The 16,563-nt window shown below is 35.5% G+C and overlaps 1 protein-coding gene and 1 non-coding gene across 7 annotated transcripts in view; both read left to right on the top strand.

Annotated features, from left to right (window-relative positions):
- The window catches only part of RABGAP1 (RAB GTPase activating protein 1), a 167,261-nt gene that overhangs the window by 26,569 nt on the left and 124,129 nt on the right, over positions 1–16,563 (top strand). The gene's annotated exons all lie outside the window — the stretch shown is intronic.
- LOC119873464 lies at positions 2,745–2,849 on the top strand. The gene has a single exon (XR_005365058.1). It is a non-coding gene; the product is annotated as a U6 spliceosomal RNA (small nuclear RNA).

The raw sequence follows: 16,563 nt of genomic DNA, 5'->3' as shown, positions 1-16,563 counted from the left end.
CATTACCTAGTCTGGAAACAAAAAAATGGAAAAGAGTGAAGAAAACCTACATAAACTATGGTATACTATAAAAATAATCTATGCATTTATTGGTGTCCCAGAGGAAGAAGAGTGGGGGAAATGGGTAAAAAGGTTATTTAGAGACCTAATGAATGAGGATTTCCCAAATTTGGAGAGAGATATGGACATCCCAGTATATAAAGCTTGTAGGTTTCCCTAAGATTTCAATCCAAAGCAGTTCTTTCTAGGACATTATAATAAAACTGTCTAAAATAAAAGACAGTTTTCAAGGCAGCAAGAAAAAAAAAAGTCACACATTACAAGGGAATCCCCATAAGTCTATTAGCAGATTTCTCAGCTGAAACCTTGTAGGCCAGAAGAGAGTGGGATGATATTTTTAAAGTGCTGAAAGAAAAAAAACCAAACAATACTTTATTCAGCAAAATTGTCCTTCAGAAATGAAGGAGAAAGATACTCCCAAATCAAACTAAGGGAGTTAATCATCACTAAACCTTACTAAAATTGCTGAGAGATGTTCTTCAATCTGAAATGAAAGAATACAAACTAGTGAAATGAAAAACATGAAGATGTAAAACACATTGAAGAAGGTAAGTATATAGTCAAAAATCATAATACTCTAATACTGTAATATGATGGTGTATTGATTAATCCTAGTATAAAGGTTAAAACACAAAGGTATTTATAACTTTAATTAATATACAATATAAAGAGTTAAATTTTTACATCAAAACCCTAAAATGTTGGAGGTGAGGGTGGTGTGTTTGTATATGATTTACGTTTGTTACAAACGTAAAATACACTATTCTATTGGTAAGATATTTTATGTAAGCCTCGTGGTAAACACAAAGCAAAACCTACAATAGATAACATGAAAGATACAAACAAGGGAATCAAAGTATACCATTTTGGAAAATTTCATTTCATGAAGAAAGATAGCAAGAAAGGAGCAAGGGAACTATAAAATGAGAAAACAATTAACGTAGCATTGTAAGTTCTTACCTATCAGTAATTACTTTAAATGCAAATGAATTGCATTCTCCAAATAACATAGTCTGAATGGATAAAAAAATATGACTGCCACTATATTCAGCCTTAAGGACACATATAGACTCAATGTGAAGAGATGGAAAAGCTATCCCATCAAACAGAAACCAAAAGTGAGCAGGGGTAGCTAAATTTGTACTAGACAAAATAGACTTTTAGTTAAAAATAGTAAGAAGAGACAAAGGGTGTAATCTAATGAAAAATGGGTCAGTTCATCAAGAAGATATAAATTGTAATTACAATTGTAAATACATATGTATTGAGCATCAGAGTACCTGAATATATTAAGCAAAAGAAACCAATCTGAAGGAGGGAGAAATAGACAATACAATAATGATAGGGAATTTTAGTATTCCATTTTAAACAATGGCTAGATCATTCAGACATAAAATTATTAAGGAAACATTTGACTTGAACTAAACCTTACCAAATGGACTTAGCAAGCATGTGTAGAACATTCTATACAATAGAAACATAATACTTATTCTTCTCAAGCACACACAGAACATTCTCCAGGATGGATCATATATTAGGTTACAAAACAAATCTTAGCAAATTAAAGATGGAAATTATGCCAAATGTCTTTTTTCTAACCATAGTGGTATGAAATTAGAAATTCATAACAGGAAGAAAATTTGAAAATCACAGATATTTGGAAATTAAACAACATACCCCTGAACAACCAATGGATCAAAGTAGAAAACAAAAGGAAAATAAATATTTTGAAACAACCAAAAACAATGTACTTCATGTTCCACAATACATATGTGGACTGTAAGCCAAACTAAGAGTAAAATGGTGGCTACCAGAGGCAGGAGGTGACGGTGGGAGAGATGAGGAGATCTCGGTCAAAGAATACAAATTTCCAATTACGCAAGTATTAGGTTTTGGGGATCTAATGTACAGCATTGGGACTATGGTTAACAATACTACATTATATAATTAATATCTTAAATGTTCTCACCACAAACACATGGTAATCATGTGAGTTTGATAGATGTATTAACCTTATTGTGGTCGTCATTTCACAATATATACACATATCAAATCACGTTGTATGCCTTAAACTTACACCGTGTTTTACTAAGTCTCAATAAAGTTGGGAAAATATGTAAAAAATGAAAGATCCCTCCACATATTTTTCATAACAAATAAAATGTGTTTTAAAAATGAACTTTTACCACAATCCTGAAGAAATAGCGATATAATTAAGCTGAGTGGAAGAAGACAGATGCCCCCTACCCCAAGCTCATACTGCATATTGTTTATATATAATTCTAGAAGATACAAAACCTATAGTCACAGCAGTTCACTGGTTACCTTGGGGTATGATGATGGAATGGGAAGAAGACTAGGAATACAAAAGAACATGAGTTGTTTTGGGCATTATGGATATGTCCACTGCCTTGATTATAGTGCATACATATGTCAAAATTCACCAAAGGGCACATTTAAATGATGTGCATTTGAATGTACATGTGGGGATCCCTGGGTGGCGCAGCGGTTTGGCGCCTGCCTTTGGCCCAGGGCGCGATCCTGGAGACCCGGGATGGAATCCCACATCAGGCTCCCGGTGCATGGAGCCTGCTTCTCCCTCTGCCTATGTCTCTGCCTCTCTCTCTGTGTGTGTGACTATCATAAATAAATAAAAATTAAAAAAATTTTAAAAAAATGTACATGCATTTGCTTTGGCAGTACAAATGTTATAATTGGAATGATACAGAGATTAGCATGGCTCTTGTGCAAGGATGACATATAATGTACATCATAAGTATACCATAACAAATATGTTTTTGTAGAAGTATTTTTATTATTTTAATTTTCTTATTAAATAGGCTCCACACCTAATGTGGGGCTTGAATTCACCACCCTAAGATCAAGAATCACATGCTCTACTGACCGAGCCAGCCAGATACTCCTAAAAGAAGGAATTAATAAACTTGAAGATCAGTAAAACTATCCAAAGAACAGAAAGAAAAAGCAATGAACAAAGCCTCAGAGAAAGATGTGATTATATTAAGTGTGATAACATACTTGTATTTCAGAAGGGGAGGAAAGAAGTGAGCAGAAAAAAATATTTGAAGAAATAATGTCTGAAAATCCCACATTTATTGAAAAACAATACACATCTAAGAAGCTCACCACACTCCAAGATAAACTCAGATCCACAAAAAGGCGTATTTTAGTAAAATGTTGAAAACCAAAGACAAAGGGTAAATCTTGAAAGTAACAAAAACAAAATGATTCATTTCCTACAGGGGGACCTCAGTAAGATTTATAGCTAACTTCTCAGCAGGAAGAGTGGAAGCTAGAAGCCAGTGAAATAACATATTCAAAGTGCTCAAAGAAAAAACTGTCAGTCAAGAATCCTAGCAAAACTATTAGTTGACATTGAAGATGAAATAAAGACATTTTGAGACGTTCTGAGGTTCTGATAGCAGAATTTATTGCTATCAGAAATAATGTCTGAAAGTTCTGCTATCAGAACCACCTTATAAGAAATAATAAAAGTTCTTCCGGCCAAAAGCAAGTGACCCCAAACAATAATATTAATCCATAGCACCAGTAAGGGCAATTGTGTAATAATAAAGGCAGTATGAATACATTTTTCTTTCTCTTTTGTATTATATATACACTATGTGTTGATTGTATCTTTAATATATAGAAATATGTTCTATTTGCTAATCATAGAAAAAGGCAGGAGCAGAGCTGTATTACAGCTTAGTAAATGATTTAATATGGTAATTCAAAACTACATGAGCAAATGAGAACCAAAATTAATAAATTAATGTAACAAAAGCTATAAATATGTGTTTGTTCTCACAGAATTATGTAAAGTAACAATTACAAAAACATTAATTTGTAATATTTATAGATACAATATAATACAGGGGAATACTGCTATATTGGAATAATTTTTGTATCTTACTAGGATTAAGTATAAAACTGATTCTAATAAATAAATATGCATGGCAAGTTCTACAGCAACTACTAAGGTGTATGTATTTGTGTGTGTATCATTAAAGAAATGTCAATGCTGTATTAGAAAATAGTCACTAAAACAGTAAAGGAATGAATAAAGGATGATGAAAAAACGAATGGAAAATACATAAAATAAGTGCATAAAAATAAAAAGCAAAATGACATCCCTAAATTGAACTATATCAATAACAAAATGAATAGATTAAGCAACATAATAAAAAGAAAACTGTCAGTTGATTAAAAAATATATATGATCCAGCAGTATGCTTGCTCTCAGCAGAAGACACACATTAAGTTTAGATACAAACATTTAAAATAAAAAGATGGGAAAGGAGGGGCACCTGGGTGGCTCAGTGGTTGAGCATTTGCCTTGGCTCAGGTCCTGATCCTGTGGTCCTGGGATCAAGTTCCACATCAGGCTCTGTAGGGAGCCTGCTTCTCCCTCTGCCTGTGTCTCTGCCTCTCTCTGTCTCATGAATAAGTGGATAAAATCTTAACAACAACAACAAAAAAGGATGTATCATGCAGACAATATGGGATGCAACTTAAATGTATATAAGAAATATTCCACTATGATATAGGAAAGAAGGAAAATCTCAATAACCTAATCTTTCACCTTAAGACATTAGAAAAAGAAGGGGAAACTAAATGTAAAATAAGCCAAAGTAAGGGGGGAAAAAAGATTAGAGCAGAAATCCGTGAAACCGAGTAGAAAAATATTAGGGAAAAATCAGTAAAACAAGAACCTGGTTCTTTGAAAAGATCAACAAAATTGGCACTACGTTAGATTGGCCAAGAAAAGAGAATGATTACTAGAATTAGAATTGAAAGGAGGGACAATACTGGTGAACTTAACAGTAAATTAAGGATTATGAAGAGCTATTATGAAGAGTAATGTGCCCAAAAATTAGCTCATTGAAATGAATACATTTTCAGAAAAATACTAATGAGATTTAGTGTGAATAGACCCATAACAAGAGATTGAATTAGTAATAAAAAATAAATTAAAAAACCCACAGGGACACCTGGGTAGCTCAGTGAGTATCTGCCTTTGGCTCAGGTTGTGATCCCGGGTTCCTGGGATTGAGTCCCCCCATCATGCTCACTGCAAGAAACCTGCTTCTCCCTCTGCCATTCTCTGTGTGTGTCTCATGAATAAATAAATTTTTTTTTTTTTTTAAGTACCCATAAAGAAAGCTCAGGTCTAGATGGCTTTGTTCCTGAATTCTACCAGATACTTACATCAGAATACCAGTTGCTTACAAATTTTCCAAAAAAATAGAAAAGGAGAGAAGAGAATACTTCCTTAATTTGAGGATAATAAGCTGCCAATGCCAAAATTAGACATCACAAGAAAACTACAGATCTCTTGCATGTGGACATGAAAATCTTCAACAAAATAACAACATAATTCAGTAGATTACATACCACGATCAAGTGGGATTTATCCCAAGAACATAAGTTTGGTTTAACAGGGATCCCTGGGTGGCGCAGCGGTTTGGCGCCTGCCTTTGGCCCAGGGCGTGATCCTGGAGACCTGGGATCGAATCCCACGTTGGGCTCCTGGTGCATGGAGCCTGCTTCTCCCTCTGCCTATGTCTCTCCTCTCTCTCTCTGTGACTATCATAAATTTAAAAAATAAATAAAAAATAAGTTTGGTTTAACAATTGAAATTCTATGAATGTAATATATCAGTGGAACTAAAAACCACCTGACCATTTTCAGTAGGCACAAGAAAAATGATGAAACTCCGTACCTTTTTTTGAAAATGTAGAAAACAAATCAACTATGAATGGAACTTCAACCTGATTAACAGCATCTATGATATAAAACAGCTAAAAAAAAATCATTCTTGCTGGTGAAAAGAGTAGATTCTTTCCCCCTAAGTTCAGACTCAAGACCTGGATGTCTGCACTTAACAGCCTCTGTTCAACATTGTTACAACCATGGCAGTTAGCCATGCAAAAATATAAAAGTTACCAGATTTACCAGATTGGAAAGAAGGAAGTAAAAATACTATGTTTGCAGTTGACATGATCTTATTATGGGGAAAACTCTAAGAAATGTTTAAAAAAAATTAAAGCTAATAAATTCAGCAGTTACAAGATCAAGCTACCAAAATTTCAATTTTGTTTCTATACACTCACAATGAACAATCTTCAAATAACAAAAAATAATTTATGATAGCATGAAAAAATGAAATAGGGGTACCTGGGTGGCTCAGTTGGCTAGGTGTCCAACTCTTGATCTCAGCTCCTGTTTTGATCTTCGGGTCATGGATTCAAGCCCTGCGTTGGGCTCCATACTGAGCATGGGGCCTACTTAAAAACGAAGAAGAAATGAAATAGTGTTTAAAACAAAAGTGCAAATTTTATACTATGAAGTCTGCAAAATGGTGAAAGAGATCTAAATAGGTGGAAAGTCATCCAGTGTTCATACATCAGAAGACATTGCTAAAATGGCATTACTCCTCAACTGATCTACACATTTAGTGCAGTCTTCATCAGAATCCTAAGTAACCTATTTGTAGATGTTTGCATGCATGTCAATTGTAAGATTCATTTTTGATGCAAGAGACCCTGAATAGGCTAAAATAATCTTGAAAATGAAGAAGAGAGTTGGAAGACCAAACTTCGTAATTTCAAAACTTACTGTAAAGCAGTGGTAATCAAGATTGTGGTATTCTCATAAAGATAGGCATAGAGATCACTGGAACACATTTGAGAATTGAGAATTAGAACCATGTTTCTATGGTCAGTTGATTTAGACAAGTTTACTAATCCCATTCAATTGGGAATGTGTTTTTATTTTTATTTTTTTCAACAAACTGTCCTGGGACAACTGAATAGCCACATTCGAAAGAATGAAGGTGTATACCCTTACCTCACACCATATACAAAAATTAGCTTAGAATGAATTAGAAACTTCATTGTAAGAGCTGGAAGTGTAAAGCTCTTAGAAGTAGCAGGGATAAATTTTCATGACTTCCGATTTGGCAGTGAATTCTTTGACATCACACCAGAAGTATAAGTGACAAAGGAAAAAAGACAACCCACAGAATAAAAGCTAAACAGCCTAAATGTTTATCAACTACTAAATGGATAAATGTAGTATACAATGGGATATTATTATTTGGTCATAAAAAGGAATGAAGTACTGATACATGCCACAACATAGATGAACCTTGAAGACATGTTAAATAACAAGGAAGTCACAAAAGTCCACAAATTATATGGTTCCATTAATATGAAACATCTAGAATAGTCAAATCTTTAGAGCCAGAGGATTGATGAGTTGTTGCTTTAGGTCTGAAGTTACTAGGGAGAAAGGAGAGTTGATAACTAACAGGATATTGTAGTGTTTGGGTTTGTTTTTTGTTTTTTGTTTTGTTTTGTTTTGAGGTAATGAAAATATTTTAAGTTGACTTGGTGTTAGTTGCATGTATCAGTGAATATACCCAATCATAGAGTGTACACTTTGCGTGAGTTGTGTATGAATTATTTCTGGCCTACTTCATGGAGAATGGACAATAAAGAGACCAGATAGTAAGAAGAACAGATAGAAGGCTGTTTTAGTCATTAAAGGGAGAGATAATGTTGGCTTAGACTAGAAGGCGAATGTGCTCTGATTCAGGATATATTTTCAAGGTAGAACTGATAGGGTAGGCAAATTAGATATGGGATTTGAGGCAAAGAAAGAGATAAATAATGATTCCTAGGTTTTTGGCCTGAGCTGTTAGGTAGGTGGTAGTGACATTTACTAAAATGTGTTAGAGGGATTAGAAGTTGAACATACTAAATTTGAGATGACTATTACATGTCCATTTCTTGATGTCAAGTAGTTGATTGTGTGAGATTGATCCTCCGGAGCAACTGGCTGGCATCAACAGTGTAGATGGTTTTTAAAGCTATGAGATTAGTTGAGATCACCCACAGAGTGAGCGTAGAAACTGAAGAGTTGAGTGAAGAGCTGATTCTTGGAGTACTTCAACATTGAGAGATGGAGATGAAGAGAAACCAGCAGAGAAGACTGAGAAGATATAACTAGTGAGATACAAAGAAAACTAGGAGATTGGAATGCCTTGGATGAGAGATGAAGAAAGTGTTTCAAGAGAGTGGGAATAACCAAGTGTGTTAGATTTTGCTGAGAGGTTGCTTTAGATGGTGACTGAAAAATGATAGAATGGAGGCCTGGGTGATTCTTAAGCATGGTTTGGTGGTTTGTTTTGTTTTTTTGTTTTCAAGAGATAAATGAGATTTAGCATTCATGTGGGTTGGGTAGTAAATAGTAGGTGAGGAAAAGTGATAGTGTAACAACTAAAGTTTTAAGGATTTTTGCTAAAAAGGAGGAACAGACAAACGGCATGGTAGCTAAAGAGGAATAAAATTCCTGTGAGGGATTTTATGCACTGATAGGAATTACTCAGAAAAGAGGGGGCATTACTAGTACCAGAGAAGAGCAAAGTCTTTGACTAGATTAGGGAGAGGGGTTTTCTACCTACTACCACCTACTTAACAGTTCAGGCCAAAACCTAGGAATCATTAATATTTATCTCTTTCTTTGCCTCAAATCCCATATCTAATTTGCCCACCCTATCAGTATCATGGTATCTAAGGAAATCTGATTTCCAATACCCCTCTCTGTAAAACCCAAAGCCTTATCTCTTACCCAATGTAGCTTTCAAAACCCAAGACCACTGGTCCTAAAGAACAGCAAATTCCTCCAGTATAGCTCCAGTGTTGGCTTTTACGTAGAGTTCTGGCTATTATAATTCCTTAGATAGCACCACATCCTCACTGGAAGGATAGACTTGGAAAAAGAACTTGCTTACAGTCCACAGGAAGAAGGAAATTTAGCCTCAGTCGTCTTGTCTTGGACACAGGTTTGGAGGGGAATCTTGTTGAGAATTTTTACCCATAGGCTTGCCTTCAGGTATTTAGGGTTTGAATTTATACTACCTGAATATTCCAGGTGTAGGGCACCTGACAGAATCAATTGCAGAACAACTCTGGAGGGACATACTTGCCACCCAGCCTGCATGGTATTCCCAGATTACCCTGATACTGAATATCAGACGATCCAAAATTTACAAAGAGCAAAGAGTAGGCAAACCCCAGCAGGATCAGATCTGCCCAAACACTGCAGCATTTGAATTATTAGCTGTAACTTTAAGATAAATGATTTAAATGATTAAAGATTTAAAGAAAATTTGAAAATATTAGACATGAACAAAATTATCAAAAAAATTTAAAGATCAAGCAAGCTTAGTGAAAATGAGAGCTGGTGAAGTTAAAGGTGCAACTGATGTGTTAAGTAATAGATTAGAAATGGTTGAACAGAAAGTCAAATAATACCTGCAAAATGAATCTACAGAAGTTACTCAGAAGATAGACTAGAATGGGATAAGAATTCATTGAGATAAGAGCTAAATATTTTCTGGAAGTAATAAGGCATAAATCCTCAGCTTCAAGGAACAGAGTGTGAGTCCCAATCAGTGAAACTGCCGAATATCACAAAGAGAAGCTCTTAAGAGGCTGAATGAATAGAGATGGTTCTTGTCTTTAAGATGCTTATAGCTTAGAGTAGGTGATAGTTGTTGAAATCCTTGTTGCAGTGGTTTGTATTGATCTTTGCTTTGTAACAAACTACCTCAGAAGTGAGTGGCTTAAAACAATTTATTATTTCTCATGATCTTAGGCATTGAGTGGGTAGTTGCGCTGGTCTTGTTTTGGTTCATGTGACTTCATTGATCTGGTACATTGATTGGTGGCTAGGCTTCATTAGGACGGCTGAATCTTTTCATGTGGTCTTTCATCTTAGACTTCTTTACAGCAACATAGTGGTCTGAGGGCGGATGTGGAAGCCATAACGCATCTTTTAGGGTTAAGGCTTAGAAATTATGTGATACCACTGCTGCCACATTTTATTGGTCAAAGCAAGTCACGGGGCCAGTCCAGAGTCATGGGTTTAGGGAAAAAGACTATACCTCTCAGAGGAGGAGCTGTAGAGATATTGTGGCTATATTTAATTTTCAACATTAGTAGTTAGATAAATGCTTATAGAAGAGATTAATAAAGGGTGCTATAGAACTGAGAGGGTGAAAACCTATCTCAACTTGGGGGAGGTATCTGAGAAGCCTTCTTGGAGAAGATAATGCTCTGGTTAAGCCCTTTAAAGAAAGGGTGATGGTGTTATAAAAAACACAGGTATTTTTCTTCATAAAAATTTTGACAACAACAAAATCAGAGAACTTTTCATAAATTCAGAACATGTGTTTTCTCTACCTGACTCCTCTGGTGTAGGAATCTTACACTCTTTGCTCTTAAACAAAGATACTCTATAGATACTGGTTGGAAGTACATTGATGACCCAGTACTTCTTTGGTGGAAAGTTCAGTTACAGAATTTTTTTAAAGTTTTTAATCTTTTTCTTCTTGAAAAATTCAGTGGACATTATTTTAGTTGGAAGGAAGTTACCAAACTGTATTAAAATAGCTGGTATAGAAGTCACTCCTCAGAATTGCTTAAACTAAACTTCTAACTCAGTTTCCAATATTACTTGTTTTTAGTAACAGATGATCTTGTCCTCAAATGCAGATCTTTTATTTAGCAAACAAAGTAACTGAACCATGAACACATAGTTTAAGTAAGGGAATCAAGGTGGTGGTGGTGAGACAAACAAGTAACCATGTCATCATGATAAATTAATCAAGTGCTGGGATATAGATATGAACAGAATTATATGAGAACCTGATTGTTGCCTAGAAAAGCAAAGAGTAGGTAACAATTTAGCAAAACCATAAAGAATGATTAAGAATTACTCAAAGAAGTCAGTCTGTAATGTGTAGAAAGATCAAGAGGATCGAACAGGGTCTAGAGTTAGGAGCACTCCATACAGTAGAATTGAATGTGCTTGCTTTTCTTTTTCTCCCAAATATTTTTTGTTTTCTGTTATTATAAAAATAATGTGTGCTTGATACAGAAGATTCAGGCAATAAAAAAGTAAGTAAAACCCAGTCATAATTCTGTTATTGTACAATACAGTTATAGTTTGGCTCTGTCTTCAGTTGACTTTTTAGGATGAATTCACAAGGTACTGTTCCTTCTTCTTTTAAAATTAGTATTAATAATTCCTAATTGTAATTTGTTTCTCTGGTCCTTCCTTCATCCAGTAAGATAAAGAGATAGTCAGAACATCTGCAGTTTATAAATGAGGCACAAAGTAATTTAGTGATTTATCAAAGATCACAGAACAAGTATATGAGTGGATTTGAGGTTAGTAACGATACATTTGGATACAGGATCCAAATGGGACTTCTGGTTATTTTGTGCCTTGCTTTCTGTTAAAACTCAGCTTTATGTAGATTTATATTTGTATGTATTTATACATGTTTATATTAAAACTGAGCTATATATATATATATATATATATATATATATATGTTTCGAAATGCCTTAGCTTTTACATTGAAGCTGTAAAATTACTCTGAACCACTGTCATTTTTATTTTCATTACGGTCTGACACAAATAGTAGGAACTGTAAATCATCAGGAATTTATCTATAATTTTCTGATTATCTATGGATTTTTCAAGCACACACTATCATTTCCTAAGCGTGCTTTCTTGAAGACAAAATCTACTGGAAAAAGATCCTAAACCACCTAAAGTAGCTTTGGATAACTGTCAAATCAAGTGGGGCCTAGTTGGTATTGTTGCAGTGACAGGAAACAGGCGCTATAAAGTTAGGAATGGAATTTTAACATCAGGAAATGACTCCTGGCTGTTGCCTTTGAAACATTTTGTCCCTTGTTTCTATAAATGCAGTTTTGGTCTCAAGGAAATAGACCTGTAGCCAGTTCTACCATAGAAGTTATTACTTTTATTTAATATATTTAGAAAAGACAGATATTATTCCAGTAATGGGTCTTTCACATAAATAGTAGATGTATTCTTAGTTTTCCCTGGAAATGGAAAGTGGAACAACTACTTTTTTTTTTTTTTTTTTAAGTTATTTGCTTTTTCAAACCTCAACCCCAGCAGGTGGATCAGAATTTATTTAGAAATAGTTAAAAGTAGCGGACACCTGGCTGGCTCAGTTGGTGTAGCATGTGACTTGACCTCAAGGTTGTAAGATCAAGCCCCCACATTGTAGGGGTTGGGTGTAGAAATTACTTAAAATCTTCTTTTTAAAAAAAGAGATAGCTGAAAATGGGGTGGGTAGGGAGATACTAATTGGATGCTTAATTAATTGGCAGGTACTGTGATGTGGGAAATGAGATAATTCCTATAAAATCATACAGTGCCTGAATTATAAACAATAAATGTCCAATAATCATTGTTGTTATATCATTGAATCCTCATGACCTGACAGTCCTGGGAGATATTAACACCTTTATTTTATTTTATTTTATTTTATTTTATTTTATTTTATTTTATTTTATTTTAATTTTTTAAAGATTTTATTTATTCATGAGAGAGACACAGAGAGAGGCAGAGACACAGGCAGAGGGAGAAGCAGGTTCCTCATAGGGAGCCTGATGCGGGACTCGAACCCAGTACCCCAGGATCATGCCCGGAGCCTAAGGCAGATGCTCAACCACTGAGCCACCCAGGTGCCCCAACACCTTAATTTTAGAGATGAGGCAGCTGTGACTTTCAGAGGTTAATTTACCCAGAACCAGCAGAGTTAGTGTCAGAGCTGTGCCCCAAACTCCACTGTGTTATAGTGGAGGGACTACTACTGAGTACACCTTCACTTTGTACAGCTAACCCTAGGGGGTTGCTGTTCACATGGTCGGCATGTGAGTGGTACCCCCTGGAGTTGTGCCACAAGCCAGCTCTTGACCCCAATTTTGACTACCACCCTGCTTTATAAGCAAAGTTATGAATAAGTCATTCACCATGCAGTTTCTGTCATTGCAAATATGTATGTCCATGTTTACAATAGCTGCTAAATTGGTACTTTATTGTTTTTTTCTGTCATTTCAGGACTGTTTCTTCAAGTACTTTCCCTTTCTTCTCTTAGTCTAGTTTACATGGAGATGAACACAAATCTAAATATGATCCTTGTTGTATTATCCGTACATATCTGCTTTGCTTTTTTTATTTTTATATTTCTGCTAAATTAAGTTAGAAGTCTTTTTGTTGGACTACAAAATAAAATTGTTTTGCAGCATTCTAATTGGTCTTGCCCAGTATTTTTATTGTAAATGTTAAATCTTTAAGGACTTTTCAGAAAAATAGGAAATGATATGTTTTTGTGTTAAGTAAACAAAGCTAAAATAAAGCATTCAGATTTCATTTTTTATAACTAAACCCATCTGTAGAACATCCAATATCAAAATACTACTTTAACTTATATTCTTTGCATTTATAAAATTCAAATCAATAAACATGTATTGCAGGTATATTGTGCAGAAAATGTATCTAGACCTTTGGGAATAATATAAAGAAAACTTAAGCAATCTCTGCCATTTAATAATGCCCAGTCTGGTTCAAGGTCTGGTTCTCTAAAACATCTATGCCCATATGACGGTAGCACTCCCTGAGGAAGGAGTAATTAAATCACATACAGCAGGGTTAAGATCTCCTAGAGGAGGTAACAGAATTTAAGCTTGGTCTTAACAGAAAGGAGAAGGAGAGGATTACTTTCTAGGGAAGGGACAAGTCTATACAAAGTCTAGATGCTTGGAAGTTGATGATATGTCCTGGGGAAGTTGAGTAGTTTGATGTGACTGGTAAGAGATGGAAACATAAATTGGACAGAGTTGTGAAAAACTCGTATAGTTACAAATTTGGGCTTTATCTTAAAAGGGAATTGAGGAAACATGAGAGGGTTTAAAAGTAAAGCAGTGCTTGATCAGAACTAAGATTCCCAATTGTAACTTAAAGTTGGCGTGTGAAAGAGAAGTCACAGGGAAAAGAAGGCAGGGGAAATGCATGTCTTTCTAGTAGGCTAATGTAAAATGAAATACACCATCCTGTGGTATTACCTATGCAGAGAGAGGAAGGAAAAAAATGCACAATTGAGCAAGGATCAGTAGGATTTATGAGTAATGTGGGAATGAGAGGAGTGAAGGATCCTGGCTGGCTTATTCAGTACAGCATGCAACTATTGGCCTTGAGTTCAAGTCTCGCTTTGGAATACAAGGAGGATCAGACAGTGAGTTAAGTTTGATACACCAAGTCTGGAGTATCCGGCTGAAGATTTCTCTCCAGTAGACAGTTGAGGAAGGCTTTGTAGATATATATTAGGGATTGTTTGTGTATCTTGGCAGTAGATGAGGTAGGCATAGGAGAGTGTAAAATGAGATTATTGTCAAAAACAGACCCCTGGATGAATACCTTTTGTGGTGCAGATATTAAAAATGAACAGTGTGTTATCAAATTGCATCTTTTGTAGAAACCATGGGTTTTTTTTTTTTATATTTTTTAGAGCCGTTAGGTTCACAGCAAAATTTAGAGGAAGGTGCAGAGATTTTTCATCCTGCTCCCACATATGCAAAGCCTTTGCCCCGATCAATATCCCGTTTCTATTTTAAGGTTATTAAGATGAAATTTATATACAGTAACATGTAGCCCTTTTAGATGTACAGTCCTATAAGCTTTAGTGAATGCAAACCTTTTTTTTTTTTTAAAGATGTTATTTATTTGAGAGAGTATGTGCATGAGTGGAAGGAGGGGGAGAGGGAGAAGCAGACTCCCCACTGAGCAGGGAGCCCCACATGGGCCTCCACCCCAGGACCCTGAGACCATGACCCAAGCCGAAGGTACATACTTTTACCAACTGAGCCACCCGGACACCCCTGAATGCAAACTCTTATATAATAACTGCCATCACCACAATTAGGATGCAGAGTATTTGTGTCACTACAAAAAGTTACTTTGTGTTTCTTTTTAGTCAATTCTCTTAATCTCCTTCCCATCCCCTGGCAACCAGTGATCTGATTTCTGCCCCTGTAGTTTGCCTTTCCCATAAGGCCATACAATTGGAACTTTATAGAATGGTGTAGCCTTTTGTGTGGCATATTTTACTTGGAATAATCCATGTTATTGTATTAATAATTCGTTCCTTTTTATTGCTGAGTAGTATTCCATTGTACAGATAGTTGGTGGTTTGTTTATCCACTAAGCAGTTAACAGTTATATTCAGTTTTTGGTGATTATGAATACGGCTATAAACACAAACAAGACATATGTTTTAATTTTTCTTGGGTAAATACCTAGGACTGAGTCATATGGCAAGTGTGTATTTAACTATGAAATTTACAAAAAAAACCAGCTACAGCGACTTTGCCATTTTGCATTCCTGCCAGCAGTATATGAGAGTTTTTCAGTTATTACACATCTTTGCCAGTCCTTGTTAGCATTGTTTTGATTTTAATTTTAGCCAATCTTATAGGTACTGAAAGCATCCTCTGGTGGTTTCAATTTCTCTAATGGCTAATTGAGTTTCTCTCATGTGCTTATTAGTTATTATCTTAATACTTTCTTTGTCTAAATGCCCTTATTTATTTATAAAAGATTTTATTTACTTATTCATGAGAGACACAGAGAGAGAGAGAGAGAGGCAGAGACACAGGCAGAGGGAGAAGCAGGCTCCATGCAGGGAGCCTGATGTGGGACTTAATCCCAGGACTCCAGGATCACGCCCTGGGCCAAAGGCAGGTGCTAAACCGCTGAGCCACCCAGGGCTTCCCAAAATGCCCATTTTTAAAATTGGGTTCCTTGTTTCCTTATTGAGTTATAGGATATTCCGGATATAAATCCCTCATCAGATACATATTCTCCAAGTCTGGCTTGTGTTTTCATTCTCTTAATGATGTCTTTTGAGAAGAAGTTCCTAGTTTTGCTAAAGCACATTTTATCATTTTTAAAAAATATTTATTTCAGAGAAAGAGTGAGAGCGTGGATGTTTTGGGGGCCAAGGGAGAGGAAGAGAGAGTCTCAAGCAGACTTCTCGCTGAATGCAAAGCCCGAAGCAGGGGTTCAGTCTCATGATCCTGAGATCATGACTTAACCCAGAACCAGGAGTCATATGCTTAACTAACTGTGCTACCCAGACATGCCTATCATTTTTATTTTCTTTTATACTAGTTTTTATGTCAAAAGAAATTTTGTGTCCCAGGATTTTCATAGATTTTCTCCCTTGTTTTCTTTTGTTAGTTTTATAGCTTTATGATTTACGTTTAGACCTGTGATCCATGTTGTGTTAATTTTTGTATGTGAGTGAAGTATTGGCTGAGATTCATGTTTTTGCATAGGTATGAATGTCAAGTTAATTGTTCCAGCCCTGTTTTATTCCCTTTCACCGTTAAATTATCTTGCCAACTTTATTGAAACCAGTAGGCTGTATATGTGTCAATCTGTTTCTGGATTCTGTTTTGTTCCATTGATCTGTATATCTACCCTTTTACTAACATTGCAGTATCTTGATTTATTTTAGAGATGATTGCGTTATCTCTTAAGAATGTTGGGCAGCCCGGGTGGCTCAGCATTTTAGCGCTGCCTTCAGCT

This window comes from Canis lupus, chromosome 9 (assembly GCF_011100685.1).
Source record: "Canis lupus familiaris isolate Mischka breed German Shepherd chromosome 9, alternate assembly UU_Cfam_GSD_1.0, whole genome shotgun sequence".
Lineage (NCBI taxonomy): Eukaryota > Metazoa > Chordata > Mammalia > Carnivora > Canidae > Canis > Canis lupus.
This window is presented reverse-complemented; position numbering and strand designations above follow the sequence as displayed.